At 40.9% G+C, this 16,240-nt stretch overlaps 1 protein-coding gene across 3 annotated transcripts in view; it reads right to left on the reverse strand.

Moving 5' to 3' along the window:
* The window catches only part of PPP2R3A (protein phosphatase 2 regulatory subunit B''alpha), a 233,030-nt gene extending 217,339 nt beyond the window's left edge, over nt 1-15,691 (reverse strand). For all 3 annotated transcript variants that reach the window (XM_024996316.2, XM_024996309.2, XM_059889116.1), the window contains exon 1: nt 15,535-15,691. The gene's annotated coding sequence lies outside the window, so the exon portion shown is untranslated. The remainder of the gene's footprint in view (nt 1-15,534) is intronic.
* Nucleotides 15,692-16,240: the final 549 nt, after the last annotated feature.

The following is a 16,240-nucleotide window of genomic DNA, read 5'->3' on the forward strand; positions in this document are numbered from 1 at the left end:
TTTCTTTCCCATGGGGATGGTCTTGATCCCCGTCTCCTGTACAATGTCACGAACCTCAGTCCATAAATCATCAGGCACTCTATCTATCACAATCAGCCATACGTATACATATATCCCCTCCCTTATGAACCTCCCTCCCATCTTCTGCCCATCCCATCCCTCTAGATTGATATAGAGCCCGTTTGAGTTTCCTGAACCATACAGCAAATTCCCATTGGCTATCTTCTGAACCACCTGAGAAGCCCATCTATTTTACACATGGTAATGTAAGTTTCCATGTTACTCTTTCCATACATTTCATCCTCTCCTCCCCTCTTCCCATGTCCATAAGTCTATTCCCTATATCTGTTTCTCCATTGCCACTGTACATGAATTCTTTAGTACCATTTCTCTGCTGCTGCTGCTAAGTTGCTTCAGTTGTGTCCAACTCTGTGCGACACCATAGCCAGCAGCCCATCAGGCTCCCCCATCCCTGGGATTCTCCAGGCAAGAACACTGGGTTGCCATTTCCTTCTCCAGTGCATGAAAATGAAAAGTGAAAGTGAAGTAGCTCAGTTGTGTCTGACTCTTAGCGACCCCATGGACTGCAGCCTACCAGGCTCCTCCATCCATGGGATTTTCCAGGCAAGAGTAATGGAGTGGGGTGCCATTGCCTTCTCTGACCATTTCTCTAGATTCTGAATATGTGTGTTAGAATACGATGTTTATCTTTCTCTTTCTGACTCACTTCACTCTGTATAAAAGGTTCTAGGTTCATCTACCTCATTAGAACTGACTCAAGTGTGTTCCTTTTTATGGCTGAGTAATATTCCATTGTATATATGTACCACAAATTCTTTATCCATTCATCTGTTGATAGACATCTAGGTTGCTTCCATGTTCTAGCTATTGTAAATACTGCTGCAATGAACAATGGGATACATGTGTCTTTTTCAATTTTGATTTCCTCAGGGTATATGCCTACGAGTGGGATTGCTGGGTCATATGGTGGTTTATTCCTAGTTTTTTTAAGGAATCTCCATACCATCTTCCATAGTGGCTGTATCAATTTACATTCCCACCAACAGTGCGAGAGCATTCCCTTTTCTCCACACCCTCTCCAGCATTTATTGTTTGTAGACTTTTTGATGATGGCCATTCTGACTGGTATGAGGTGATTTCTCATTATAGTTTTTTTTTTTTTTTCTCATTATAGTTTTGATTTGCATTTCTCTAATAATGAGTGGTGTTGAACATCTTTTCATGTGTTTGTTAGCCATCTGTACGTCTTCTTAGGAGAAATGTATGTTTAGCTCTTTCCCCCACTTTTTGATTGGGTTGTTTGTTTTTCTGGCACTGAGTTGTATGAGTTTCTTGTATATTTTGGAAATTCATCCTTTGTCAGTTGTTTCATTTGCTATTATTTTCTCCCATTCTGAGGGCTATCTTTTCACCTTGCTTATAGTTTCCTTTACTATGCAAAAGCTTTTAAGTTTAATCAGGTCCCACTTGCTAACTTTTGTTTTTATTTCAATTACTCTAGCAGGTGGGTCATAGAGGATCTTGCTTTGATTTATGTCATTGCATGTTCTGCCTATGTTTTTCTCTAAGAGTTTTACAGTCTCTGGTCTTACATTTAGGTCTTTGATCTATTTTGAGTTTATCTTTGTGTATGGTGTTAGGAAGTGTTCTAATTTCATTCTTTTTTACATAGCTGTTTAGTTTTCCCAGCACCAGTTATTGAAGAGGTTGTCTTTGCCCCATTGTATATTCTTGCCTTCTTTGTCAAAAATAAGGTACCCATAGGTGCATGGGTTTATTTCTGGGCTTTCTATCTTTTTCCACTGGTCTGTATTTTTGTTTTTGTGCCAATTCCATACTGTCTTGATGACTGTAGCTTTGTAATATAATCTGAAGTCAGGAAGGTTGATTCCTCCATCTCCATTCTTCTTTCTCAAGACTTCTTTGGCTATTTGGGGGCTTTGTGTTTCCACATGAATTGTGAAATTTTTTGTTCTAGTTCTGTAAAAAATGCCATTGGTAATATGATAGGGATTGCACTGAATCTGTAGTTTGTTTGGTAGTGTAGTCATTTTCATAATATTGATTCTTCCTACCCAGGAACATGGAATAGCTCTCCATCCATTTATGTCATCTTTGATTTCTTTCATCAGTGTCTTATAATTTTATGTGTACAGTTCTTTTGTCTTCTTATGTAAGTATATTCCTAGATATTTAATTCTTTTTGTTGCAACAGTGAATGGGATTGTTTCCTTAATTTCTCTTTCTGAGTTTTCATTGTTAGTACATAAAAATGCAAGTGATTTCTGTGTATTGATCTTGTATCCTACAACTTTGCTAAATTCACTGATTAGGTCTAGTAATTTTCTGATACGATATTTAGGGTTTTCTATGTACAGTATCATGTCATGTGCAAACAGTGAGTGCTTTACTACTTCTTTCCTGATCTGGATTCCTTTTAATTCTTTTTCTTCTCTGATTGCTGTAGATAGGACTTCCAGAACTATGTTGAATAATAGTGGTGAAAGTGGACAGCCTTGTCTTCTTCCTGATCTTAGGGGGAATGCTTTCAGCTTTTCACTATTGAGAATGTTTGCTGTAGGCTTATCATATATGGCTTTTACTATGTTGAGGTAGGTTCCTTCTATGCCCATTTTTTGAAGAGTTTTAATCACAAATGGGTGCTGAATTTTGTCAAAGGCTTTTTCTGAATCTATTGAGATGATCATATGGTTTTTATCTTTCAATTGTTATCACCAATTGTTAATATGGTATACCACATTGATTGATTTACATACATTGAAGAATCCTTGCATTCCTGGAATAAACCCAAGTTGATCATGGTGTATGAGCTTTCTGATGTGTTGCTGAATTCTGTTTGCTAAAATTTTGTTGAGGATTTTTGCATCTATGTTCATCAGTGATATTGGCCTGTAGTTTTCTTTTTGTGTTGTCTTTGTCTGGTTCTGGTATCAGGGTGATGGTGGCCTCAAAGAATGAGTTTGGAAGTGTTCCTTCCTCTGCAATTTCTTGAAAGAGTTTTAGAAGGATAGGCATTAGCTTTTCTGTAAATGTTTGATAGAATTCTCCTGTGAAGCTATCTGGTCCTGGGCTTTTTTTTGGGAGATTTTTAATCACAGATTCAATTTTAGTGCTTGTAACTGGGTTGTTCATAATTCTTACTTCTTCCTGGTTCAGTCTTGGAAGATTGAACTTTTCTAAGAATCTGTCCATTTCTTCCAGGTTATCCATTTTATTGCCATATAGCTGTTCATGATAGTCTCTTATAATCCTTTGTATTTCTGTATTGTCTGTTGTAACCTCTCCTTTTTCATTTCTAATTTTGTTGATTTGATTCTTTTTTTCTTGATGAGTCTGGCAAAGGGCCTGTCAATTTTGTTTATCTTCTCAAAGAACCAGCTTTTAGTTTTATTAATCTTTACTACTGTTTCTTTCTTTTTCATTTATTTCTGTTAGGATCTTTATGATTTCTTTCCTTCTACTAATTTTGGAGTTTTCTTTGTTCTTCTTTTTCCAGTTGTTTTAGGTGTAAAGTTAGGTTGTCTATTCGATGTTTTTCTTGTTTATTGAGGTAGGACTGTATTGCTGTAAACTTACCTCTTAGAACTGCCTTTGCTGCATTCCATAGGTTTTGAGTTGTCATGTTTTCATTGTTATTTGTTTCTAGAAAGTTTTTGATTTCCCCTTTGATTTCTTCAGTAACCTGTTGGTTATTTAGAAATGTGTTGTTTAATCTCCATGTGTTTTTGTTTCTTACAGTTTTTTCTTATAATTGATATCTAGTCTTATAGCTAGTCTCACTGTGGTCAGAGAATATGCTTGATATAATTTTAATTTTCTTAAATTTACTGAGGTTTGATTTGTGACTGAAGATGCGGTCTATCCTGGAGAATGTACCATGTGCAGTTGAGAAGAAGGTGTATTCTGCATTTGGATGGAATGTCCTGAAGATATCAATGAGACCCACCTCATCTAATGTAGCATTTAATACATGTCTCCTTATTAAATTTCTGTTTTGATGATCTGTCCATTGGTGTGAGTGGGGTGTTAAAGTCTCCTACCATTATTGTGTTATGGTCCATTTCTCCTTTTATGTCCATTAGTGTTTGTCTTATGTATTGAGGTGTTCCTATGTTGGGTGCATAGATATTTACAATTGTTACGTCTTCCTCCTGGATTGATCCCTTGATCATTATGTAGTGCCCTTCCTTATCTCTTGTAATGTTCTTTATTTTGTGATCTATTTTGTCTGATATAAGGATTGCTACTCCAGCTTTCTTTTGCTTCCCATTTGCATGGAATATATTTTTCCATCCTCTCACTTTCAGTCTATATGTGTCTTTAGGTCTGATGTGGGTCTCTTGTATACAGCATATATAGATGGGTCTTGTTTTTGTATCCATTCAGCCAGTCTGTGTCTTTTGGTTGGAGCATTTAATCCATTTACATTTAGAGTAATTATTGATATATATATATATCAATAATATATATATCAATAGGAATATATATATATACCTATTGCCTTTTTGTAATTGTTTGGGGTTGATGTTGTAGATCTTTTCTCTTCTCTTGTATTTCTTGACTATATACGACCCTTTAACATTTGGTATAAAGCTGGCTTGGTGGTACTGAATTCTCTTAACTTTTGCTTGTCTGAAAAGCTTTTGATTTCTCCATCAATTCTGAATGAGGTCCTTGCTGGGTACAGTAATTTTGGTTGTAGATTTTTCCCTTTCAGTACTTTAAATATATCCTGCCATTCCCTTCTGGCCTGCAGAGTTTCTGCTCAAAGATCAGCTGTTAAGCATAAGTTAAGTATGTATGTTACTTGTTGCTTCATCCTTGCTGCTTTTAATATTCTTTCTTTGTGTTTAGTCTTTGTTAGTTTGGTTAGTATGTGTCTTGGCATGTTTCCCCTTGGGTTTATCCTGTATGGGCCTCTTTGTGCCTCTTGGACTTGATTGACTCCTTTGCCATGTTGGGGAAATTTTCAACTATAATCTCTTCAAAAATTTTTTCATACCCTTTCTTTTTCTCTTCTCCTGCTGCTGCTGCTGCTGCTAAGTCGCTTCAGTCATATCTCTGTGCAACCCCATAGACGGCAGCCCACCAGGCTCCCCCGTCCCTGGGATTCTCCAGGCAAGAACACTGGAGTGGGTTGCCATTTCCTTCTCCAACGCATGAAAGTGAAAAGTGAAAGTGAAGTCGCTCAGTCGTGTCTGACTCCTAGCGACCCCATGGACTGCAGCCCACCAGGCCCCTCCGTCCATGGGATTTTCCAGGCAAGAGTACTGGAGTGGGTTGCCACTGCCTTCTCTGTTCTCCTTCTGGGACCCCTACAATTCAAATGTGGGTGTGTTTGATAGGGTCCCAGAAGTCTCTGAGACTATCCTCATTTCTTTTCATTCTTTTTAATTTATTCTGCTCTTCAGAAGTTATTTCCACCATTTTATCTTGCAGCTCACTGATTTGTTCTTCTGCTTCAGATATTTTGCTATTGATTCCTTCTAGAGTATTTTTAATTTCAGTAATTGTGTTGTCTCTGTATGTTTATTCTTTAATTCTTCTAGGTCTTTGTTAATTGATTCTTTCATTTTCTCCATTTTGTTTTCAAGGTTTTTGATCACCTTTACCATCATTATTCTGAATTCTTTTTCAGGTGGTTTGCCTATTTCCTCTTCATTTATTTGGACTTCTGTGTTTCTAGTTTGTTCCTTCATTTCTGTTAATATTTCTCTGCCTTTTCATTATTTTCTTTTAACTTATTGTGTTTGAGGTCTCCTTTTCCCAGGCTTCAAGGTTGAATTCTTTCTTCCTTTTGGTTTCTGCTCTCCTAAGGTTGGTCCAGTGGTTTCTGTAAGCTTTATATAGGGTAAGATTTGTGCTGAGTTTTTGTTTGTTTGTTTTTCCTCTGATGGGCAAGGCTGAGTGAGGTGCTAATCCTGTCTGCTGATGATTTGGTTTGTATTTTTGTTTTGTTTGTTGTTTAGATGAGGCATCCTGCACAGGGTGTCACTGGTGGTTAGGTGATGCTGGGTCTTGTATTCAAGTGGTTTCCTTTGTGTGAATTATCACTATTTGATACTCCACAGGGTTAGTTCTCTTGTAATCTAGGGTCTTGGAGCCAGTGCTCCCACTCCAAAGGCTCAGGGTTTGATCTCCTGCCTGTGTTCTTCTGTCTTCCAATAGGTGGCTCAGCAGTAAAGAATCCACTTGGTAGGGTTGTTGCACAGGTCTCATACTTTTATCCAGGAAAGCACCTGGAACAGTGCCTGGCAAGTAGTAAGTATGCAAAAAACATTAGCCTTTATTAATATGTTAACATTCAGTCAACCTCAGATACCATAAGAGTCCTGACCAGGTCCAAGAACTTACTTTTAATGGGGTCCCTCTAGCTACCAGGAGAGCAAGGGTAGAAGGAGGGGAAAAGAGGCTGTGGCAATAATCCAGATGAGATACAATGGTGGTCTGGACAAGGTAGAAGCAGTAGAGATATTGGGATGTTACCAATTCTAGATGCATTCTCTTGGCAGAGCCAAGAGAGTTGGCTGATAGACTGAATGGGTGAAAGAGAAGCGAGTCAGAGATGATGCCAATATTTTTGGCCTGGGCTACTGGAATAATGGAGCTGCTATTTACTGAGACAGGACAGGCTGTGGGAAGAGTGGGTTTTATAGGGGAAGATTAGGAGTTCAGTTTTGAGATACCTGTCAGACAGCCAAATGGAGAGGTCAAGTAGGCACTTAGGTAACAGAATATGAGGTTCAGAGGAGAGGTGTAACTTGGAGAAAAAAATTGGTAGTCTTTGGTATGTATTTAACATCATGAGACTGGGTAAAATGAAAAGGAAATAGGGTTGATAAGGAAGATTGGAAGTTTCAGGAATAAGCAGCACTCCAACTCTCAGAGGTCAGGAAGATGATGAGGAATGAGCAAAAAGACTGAGAAAGAATCACCAGTAAGGTAGGAAGAAATCTAGAGAATGTAGTATTTTGGAAACTAAATGATGAAAGTATTTCAAAGAAAGTAATAAACAACTATGCAAAATGCTGTTGAAAGGTCAAGCAAGAAAAAGACTGAAAACTTACTCACTGGAGTCAGCACTGTTGAAGGTAAAGTCCTGACTCAAAGAGAGGGGGCTCAAGAGAGACTGGTGGAAAGGAACTTAACTGTCTCTCGGTAAGTGAGACAACAGAGAGGAACAGATGTGGAGAAGGATCAAGAGGAGGGTCAAGATAGAGTTTGGGTTTGTATCACAAGGCACTGTATCTCTAGTGTTTGGTAAAGTGCCAGGCACATAGTGATAAATCAATAAATATTTGTTGACTAAAGTGAATGAAATCACTAACCACTGATTCAGGAAATAGTCTTAGTTTTAGAAGTTTAAAGTTGGTACAATGAAATGTGAAATTCTTGGTCCAATAAAAAGAACTGCTTTCATTCTCCTTCAATGCCTGAAAACTCTTTCATATTGAAAACTATGACTCACATACCTAGAACAGCTATCCTTAAATTTGAGAGGAACAGTAACAGAATTTGACAAGTACATGCTCAACAAGAAAAAAATACTTTCAATTTTGTATGGGTACAACCTAACCAAATATCTTTTGCACCTGGGGTCCTGTGACTGGCTGAGTACTAGTCCTCTAGTTACATCATGACTCACTAGGCACTATTAATAGAATGGAAGACTCTTGGTAGTTGCTGAAGGATCATATATCTGACAAGGGTCTGGTAACCAGAATATATAAAGAACTCTTAACTACACAACAACAAAAGGACAGACAACCCAATTAAAAAACAGGCCAAGAACTTGAATAGACATCTCTCCAATAAAATGGCCAAAAAACACATTAAAAGATGCAAAGCATTAAAGTAATGCAAATCAAAATCACAGTGTGAAATATTTTCACAGTGTGAAATATCACTTCACACCCACTAGGATGGCTATGACCAAAACCAAAACAAACCCAGAAAATAACAAGTGTTGATGAGGACATGGAGAAACTGAAACTTTCAAACACTGATAGTGAAAATGTAAAATGGTGCAGTTGCTGTGGAAAACAGTATGGTGGCTACTCAAAAAGATAAATTTAGAATTACCAGATGGTCCACAATTCCACGCCAGGTATATACACAAAAGCACTGAAACAGATATTCAAGTAAAAACTGGTACACAAATGTTCTTGGTAGCACTATTTACAGTAGCCAGAAGGTATAAACAATGGAAATGCCCATCAATTGATAAATGGATAAACAAAATGTAGTATATCCATTCAATGGAATTATTATTCAAAGAAAGGAACACATGCTACAACATGAACGAACCTTATAAACTTCATGCTAAATGAAAGAAGCCAGACACAGGAAGTCACATATTCTGTGATTCCATTTATATGAAATGTCCAGGATAAACAACTTCATAGAGAAAGAAAGCAAACTGGTGGTCACCAGGAAATAGGGGGAGAAAGGGATGAGGAGCGACTGCTTAATGGGTACAGGGTTTCCCTCTGGGATGATAAAAATGTTCTGAAATTAGATAATGGTGATGGTTGTTCAACACTGTAGATGTATTGAGATTCACTGAATCGTACACTTTAAAATGACTGAAACAGTTAATTTTATGTTACATGAATTTTAACTCAATAAAAACAATAAATCACACAGCTCACACTTGACACATTAAGGCCATGCACCCAAGAACTGACTCAATTCTCTTACCATGTGCCATTTCCTCCTTTATAAACCAAAGGTACTCTGGACAACTTTGGCAGTGAACTTTTCCCTCCATCTAGCACCATCAGGCATAGTGGGTGTGTGTGTGTGCACGTGCATGCATTGTGTGTGTGTATGTGTGTGTACGTGCTCAGTCGTGTCTGACTCTTTGCAACCCCATGGACTGTAGCCCACCAGGCTCCTCTGTCCATGGAATTTTCCAGGCAAGAAACACTGGCGTGAATTGCCATTTTCTTTCTCCAGGGGATCTTCCCCACCCAGGGATTGAATCCACGTTTCTTGTGTCTCCTGCACTGGCAGGCAGAGTCTTTACCACTTGCGCCACATGGGGAACCAACAGGCATAGTACCTAACTATATTTGTGATAACAGAATTCCTACAATTGACTAAGCACAAAAGTTTCTAAGTACAATATTTTCTTATCATAGACTCCCAATGTAAACCTTCTTAAACCAAGGCCTGCTATTCATATCACAAAGTCATCCTTCATTTAGAAGTTAACCATTATTCACATAACTGATGAATCAATGACAGCTGTGAAGGACAATCCCTTATGAGATGATACTGTTTGCAAAAAGAGTACAGCCAATGGGGTTTTTGCCTTCAACTAATAAATACCATTTTTTACTAACAATCCTTGGCATTTTCCAACCCCTGTGATTTCTATCCTGCTGGTAGATCACAACTCTTAGAAATATGATGTGTAAAACTGACCTTTAAACCTTCCTGTGTCAGATTACCATTGCCAATGAGGCAGAAATGGATAAAAGACAGATTGGTAGTGAACATCTGCATGACAACTCACTCCAGAGAGTCACTCTAACCTAAAGTCTTCAGGCAACAGCATTCAAACAGCCTTCTGGAAACCAGTTTGTTTGGTGTTCTCTTATTCTGAGCTCAATGAGGGCCTAATCCTCCATACCTTTTAATCACCATCAGCGATAAAGATTTCAAAGTATCAGAAATGTTACATGCACGCAACTGGAAAACCAAACTGCAAGATAAAGTTAATTAGGAGAAAATAATAGCTGCAAAGACTACTCCTAGGAATGACACATAGATACATATTCCCTGACCAAGCCAAGTGTTACATTTTCAACATGCTGACAATCTGGTCTTTGTTCATCAATTCACTGAAAAGATGATGTCAGGGTCACTGGAGTGCTGCTGGCCTTTAGGATCGATGGCTTTCCAGATAAGAAACAGACTAAGGGCATAATCACCAACATCTGAGTCTCAAGAGTCCTGGAAAAATACCTCCTCAGGGACAAGCACAAAGTCTCCAAAACAAATGCAAACAAGACCCCTTGGAATGGGGTAGAGGGGTAATCAGGCACCTCTGAGATACCTCCTTGAAAAGTCAGGAGAAGCATCTGGGTAACAACACAGGCTAAGTGCCTCCCATAGAGACATATAAGACACCTCCCTCTCTCTCATCACTCCTCTATTGGCTAAACTTCTCAAAAGATTTTTCCAACATTCACAATTTCCATTTCCTTACTTTCTATTCACTTCAATCTGGTTTCTGCTTTTTTCAATCTAAAGCAGTTGTTACTGAGGTCAAAGACTCCATCTTGCTAAATTCAATATAGCATTTTCGGTCTACATCTTTACTTGAGGACTCCTCTTATTAAAATACTCTCTTACCTTGCCTTTCATGACACATCTTAAACTGGAATTAAATTTGAAAATGAGTTTCTAAGACAAAAATCAAATACAGTTTAAATTATTCTTGAAAATTCTTTAAATGGCCTACTAAGTAAAGCCTGTTTTTTGTATGTATAACTTTATGCAGTAATGAGTAGAATATATGCATACATGCAAAACAAACAGTAAGTATACCTGCTGTTTGGAACACTTTCTTTCATCTAACTAGAAACAATTTCAATGTATTGGGTTAAGTTTGCACATCTTAACTGCAAGCAGGTTACCATCCACTGTACCTCTCTTGCCACTTCTCATCACTTTTCTGGGGCTACCCTCCTGGACCCAACTTTGAAATGGTAGGGCTGAGCCCTCCTCTCACTTCCACGATGGTTCTCAACTTCCACTGCTCAGTGGAAACACCTGAGGACTTTAAAAATCCAAGGCTGAAATTCAGAAAAAATAAACAGAAACAGGGGCTCCCCTAGAGGCCCAGATGTAAAGAATCTGCCTGCCACGCAGGCAGGAGATTCAGGTTTGATCCCTGAGTAGGGAAGATCCCCTGGAGAAGAAAATGGCAACCCATTCCAGTATGCTTTGCCTGGAAAATCCCAAGCATAGAAGAGCGTGGTGGGCTACAGTCTGGAAGGTTGCAGAGTTGGACAGGACCTAGCAACTAACAAACAGAAAAAGAAATTTCTGAGGTAGGCTCCAGCAACAGTATTTTTTAACCATTCAGTGTTTCCATGTGCCACGAAAATGAGAATCACTATTCCATACTTTCTCCCTACAGCAGGGATTCCACACTCAAGTGCCTATAGGGTCAGAAAAGAAAATAAACAAAGCAGGCCAGGAATAAGTCTTAGGTAGTGGTAGGCTCTTTGGTGGACTAGAAAGCAGCTGGGATCAGCTGTGCTCAATTGTTCCCACATGGGAAAGCCAGATCAGTAGTGCTACATCTTCATACTTTTAAAGAAAAGCCCTAAATCTAGATTTTCATGGGAAATTTTAACATTTTAAATTATTGGCAACTAGCTCAAAATTAAACCACCACTACCACCACTGTATGTGAAAAACAACACAAATCTGTAAAGCAGATTCAGCTGTGGGCTGAGGGTGTACAACCTCTCTGCTGGTTAATTCCATCTATGCCCTTCAATTTATACCTAAATATGTGTATCCCCTGTTCATCCCACTCTTCTGGGCTCTGGATTTGAATCAGCAAATGCTCATGTGACATCTCCGCTTCTCACCAGTCCCAAAGTGAACTGTAATTTAAACTACCTCAACCATTTGTCCTTCCAATGTTCTCTAGTTCAGGTACCAGAACCATTCACCTGGCTGGGCAAGCAAGAAACCTGGGCTTCATCCTATGCATGTATGTCTCTTTCTCACTGCTTGTACCATGCCACTCATCAAATCCTATTGATTACACCTCCTAAATATATCCCTTGCATCTATCCACTTCCCTTCATTTCCTCTGTTATCAGCTCGGTCCCAGCTACCAGTTTTTCTCTACCTTTCCACAGTGTAGTTTCCCTCTGTATCCATGGATGAAAACCTGCAGATATGGAGGCCTGACTGTATTACACCATGTTATATAAGGGACTTGAGCATCCATGGATTTTGGTATCGAAGAGGGTCCCAGAACCAATCCCCAGTGGATCCTAAAGATTGACAGTATTAGCCAGCTCAAGTTGCCACAGTAAAATACCACAGACTGGACAGCTTAAACAACAGAAATTTGTTTTCTTACAGTTCTGGAGGATAGACCTCCCATATCAATGTCTGGCAAGGCTGGTTTCTGGTAAGGACTCTGCCTGGCATGTAAATGGCTACCTTCTCACTGTGTGCTCACATGGCCTTCCCTTCCTCCTCTTCTTGTAAAGCCACCAATTTTATTGGATTAGGGCCCCACCCTTATGACCTCATTTAACCTTAATTATCTCCTAAATACTACCTTCAAATATAGTCACATTAGGGAGTAGGGCTTCAAAAAGCAATTTTAGGGGGATGCAATTCACTCTATAGCACACTGTAATTTAGAATCATTTTTCTCCCAACATTCACTCATTCTCTCCAATTTGATAAGAATAATCTTTTACAACCACAAATATTTACAGATGTTTGTGTGTATACATATTTGACCCAACAATTGCACTTCTAGGAATTTATCCTACAAATATATTCACACACATATGAACTAGCATATGCATAATACTATTTCTTATAGTAAATTACTGGAAACAATTTAAATGTCCCTCAATAGAGGAACGGTTATATAATCTGTGGTGTATCTATACAATGGAATACTAGATAGTCATTCAAAAGAATAAGAACACTATGTACTAGAATGGAAAGATTTCCAGGACATCGTTAAGAGAACAAAACAAGAAACAGAACAGTGTATACCAGTATGCTGTTTGTGTAAACAACAGAAAGAATATGTGTTTGCTTGAATGTTAATGACATTTCTAGAATGACAATTCTAGAAAATGTCTAGAATGATACATAAAACTACTAACAGTGATGACCACTTTGGAAGGTATGGGAAAACTGGAAGCTGGGGGAGGGAGTAGGACCCGCTGCAGACATTCTGCAGACTGTCCCCCTAAGCTTCACCTTGTAACTTCTATTTTTTCTCGAGTCTACCTCACCTTAAAGGTTATTACCCAAGGAAACGTTCCCCAGTTTCCAAACTAGGTCAGTACCCCTTTTATAGGTACTCATAGTACCTGTACATGGTCCAAGAGTGCAGAGACAACATCCGTGGCTTTTACTGCTGTATTCCCAGACCTAAATTCATGTCTGCCTGGCAAACTGGGCCCTCCCTCACATGTTTGCTGAACAAATGACTGACTGCTCTTACCTTCAAACCTAGCAGAGTAAACTGACACAGAAGCAAATGATGACAATGCATTTGTCATTAGTGTTAAGACAGCAGTCCATTTAGAACAGTGATTCTCAAGTGGGGGTGATTTTGACCCTTCCAGGGGACATCAGGAAGTGTCTGGAAACATTTTTGAGTGTTACAACTGTGTGGGTTGTGTGACTGTTTGTCACAATTGTGTGTGTGTGGAGGGGGACTCCTGGTAACTATTAACTAGAGGTCAGGAATGCTGCTAAACAACCTATAATGCATAGGATAGCCTCCACAAAAAGAATTATCTGGTCCAAAATGTCAACCGTATCTCTAATTTAGAGTAAGGTCATAACCAAAACGGTGATCAGTTCTATTCTAGATGGTGGTGTTTTTTTGCAGGGGGAAGTGGGGTGGGGTTAGGATGTTAAGAAAAGCTTCAGAAAGGAAGTAAAGCTTTAAGCTGGTGTGTTGAAGGGTGGCAGGGACCATATCAGAGTAAATTGTCTGCCAGAGGTAATGTGAAGTGTTTAAAGGCAAAGTTATGGTTTGAACAGGTACCCACCCCCCGCCCCAAGTACCCCATACCCTGATATTACTCAACTTCTTTATTCCCTTCTTGCTGAAACAAAACTTTCATTCTCTTAGGGTAGTGGTTTCAGCTAAAAATATTAAGGCCAAATTAATTCAGACTAAGATAAAGTCAGATAGGCCATTCACTCTTCAAAATGTCAGCTGCATTTTAAAATTTGCAAATACGAATACAAAAAAATCTTTAACTCCTTAATGTTCAGATTACTTGTAATAAAGCTATTTTTGAACTCAATAGCCAGGTTGGTTCTGGTAAAGATTTCTCCAGTTTTTTTAAAAAAGGGCTTCTCCATTTTTTTTTTAAACTTTCTTTCCTCTGTACTCAGTTTCTGAGCTCCCAAGATCCAAGTTTTTCCACAAGCATCTCATGCTATTAAGTTCTTGTGCCAGAGAGGATAGGATGCAATAAATGTAAATGAATTGTACATGTAAATTAGGAGTAATCTGTAGATTTTTTTAAAGGCTTTCACTAAAAGTTATAGATACTCCTGGAAGAAATTAAGTTCAGATAATTTAAAATAGAAAGAAAGAAAGAAAACAGTGTTTTACTGTAACACAAGCCTGCTGCCTACTGAGCTGAAAGCACACACTCTACTCTAGTATGGCCATTCTCAGGGTCTCGGAGTGGGTGTTCTCTCCAGAAACTGAGGCCTGAGACTAACCAAGAACAAAGAAAAACGCCTGGCACAGAAGGTTTGGGCGAAGTTTTGTACATAAATGATTTGAGGAGGAACACTTCCTCAGATTTTGGAAGGCATACAAATCACTCTTTTTCTTGCTTACATGTTAAAAAACTTTTATTTCGTGTTTCCAGATCATTTCCTAATAAGAAAATACCTTATAATTTACAGACAGCAATTTATTCTCCCTTACATTTGCTGACCACTAAAACTGGATACAGTTTCCTTAAGCTTTACCAGAGTCAGAGGATTGGGAATGATGTGAGCACAGCAGAGTGCAGATGCAACATCAACTCCAACGTCGGCCAGCTGGTTTCCATCGAGAGGTCCCCCAGGAGAAAGCCCCTCCGAGGCGGCGGCCGGCGTCGGCGCGGAGTAAGACCCACCGGGGCGGCCCAGTGGCAGCCACGGGGCAGGGCCGAGGTCTGCCTGGCCCCCGTTTACCTTTGTTTCAGGTACTCCCGCTCCCAGCCGGGCCCGGGATCCCGCCCGAGGCCCCGAGCTGGTGACACATCCTTCTTTGGCCAAGTCGGGCCGAGGTTGGGCAGGGGGCGGGGAAGGAAAATAAAGCCTCAGCGCCTAACGACGTGACTCTCAGTTCTTCCAAAACGTTGGCATTTGATTCTCTGCCAAGCTTTCCTATTAACAAGTTCCCGAGGGCTGTACGGGTGAACTGGCCCCGGAGCCCCAAAAGTGGGAGGGACCAGGCCGTCCCCCGCCCGCTCGTCCGTGGGCGCCCCGGGGCAGGCCGTTTTCACACCTCCCGGGCTGACAAGGCCCGGGACCAAGCTGGGCATGAGGCGGCGCCCGTACCGCCTCGAACCCCGACCTCCGCGGCCGGGCCAGCCCAGCTGGCCCCTCGGGCCAGTCCGGTCCCCGCCCCCAGGCCCCGGCCCCGCCCGCCCGGGCCTCCGCGCACCGCCCCCCGGCCTCGCCACAACCCGCGGGCCGGACCCGGAGCGCTAGAGCGCCGGGCCGCGCGGCGGGCGGCCACACGCCTACCTCAGCACCCGCGGTTCCTCCTCCGGCTCCTGCCTCGGATCACGGACAGCGCTAGCCGCCGGGCCTCCCGGCGGCGCGGGATATGAGACTGCGAGTGCGGCGCGTGAGGAGCTGAGGCCCGAGCGCGCCCCGCCCAGCCGCCAGTCCACCTCCTCCTACCCCTCGGCCCCACCTTCTGCTGTGGGCTCGGCGCCCCGCCCCGCCCACCAGGCTCCGCCCCTCCCAGTGGGCCCCGCCCACCCTGCTGGCCCGAGAGTGACAAGGGGCGGTCAGGGGCGCTAGGAGAGCCGCGGCGTCCGCAGTCCCTGCAGTCCCTGCAGTCCCGCGTCTGGAGGCCATGCGGGAACGCGATTCCTAGTGCTTACTACGATTTGGCGGATGCGAATTTCACTCTCGGATATATTATTACAGTGACTGGTATTATAACCTTATCGTTGTTATTGTCATTAGTAGTTTTGCCCTCTTGTAGCCGACTGGATGGTACCATTTGAGGCCAGAGGTGGCAGACAGGTAGCCCTCACCGCTGACCAGACATTCCTGGTCACTCCGATCCCGCCAGTGGCCAGCATCTGCGCCGTATTGTCGTTATAAATAGTGAACAATTGTGTGAATTTTGAAAGAGATATTTATTATTAACAGTTATTGTAAATATAACACAAATACAGAAAGTCGTATAAAACCAATATCCAACTTATGAATTATCCAG

Source organism: Bos taurus, chromosome 1, assembly GCF_002263795.3.
Source record: "Bos taurus isolate L1 Dominette 01449 registration number 42190680 breed Hereford chromosome 1, ARS-UCD2.0, whole genome shotgun sequence".
Classification (NCBI taxonomy): domain Eukaryota; kingdom Metazoa; phylum Chordata; class Mammalia; order Artiodactyla; family Bovidae; genus Bos; species Bos taurus.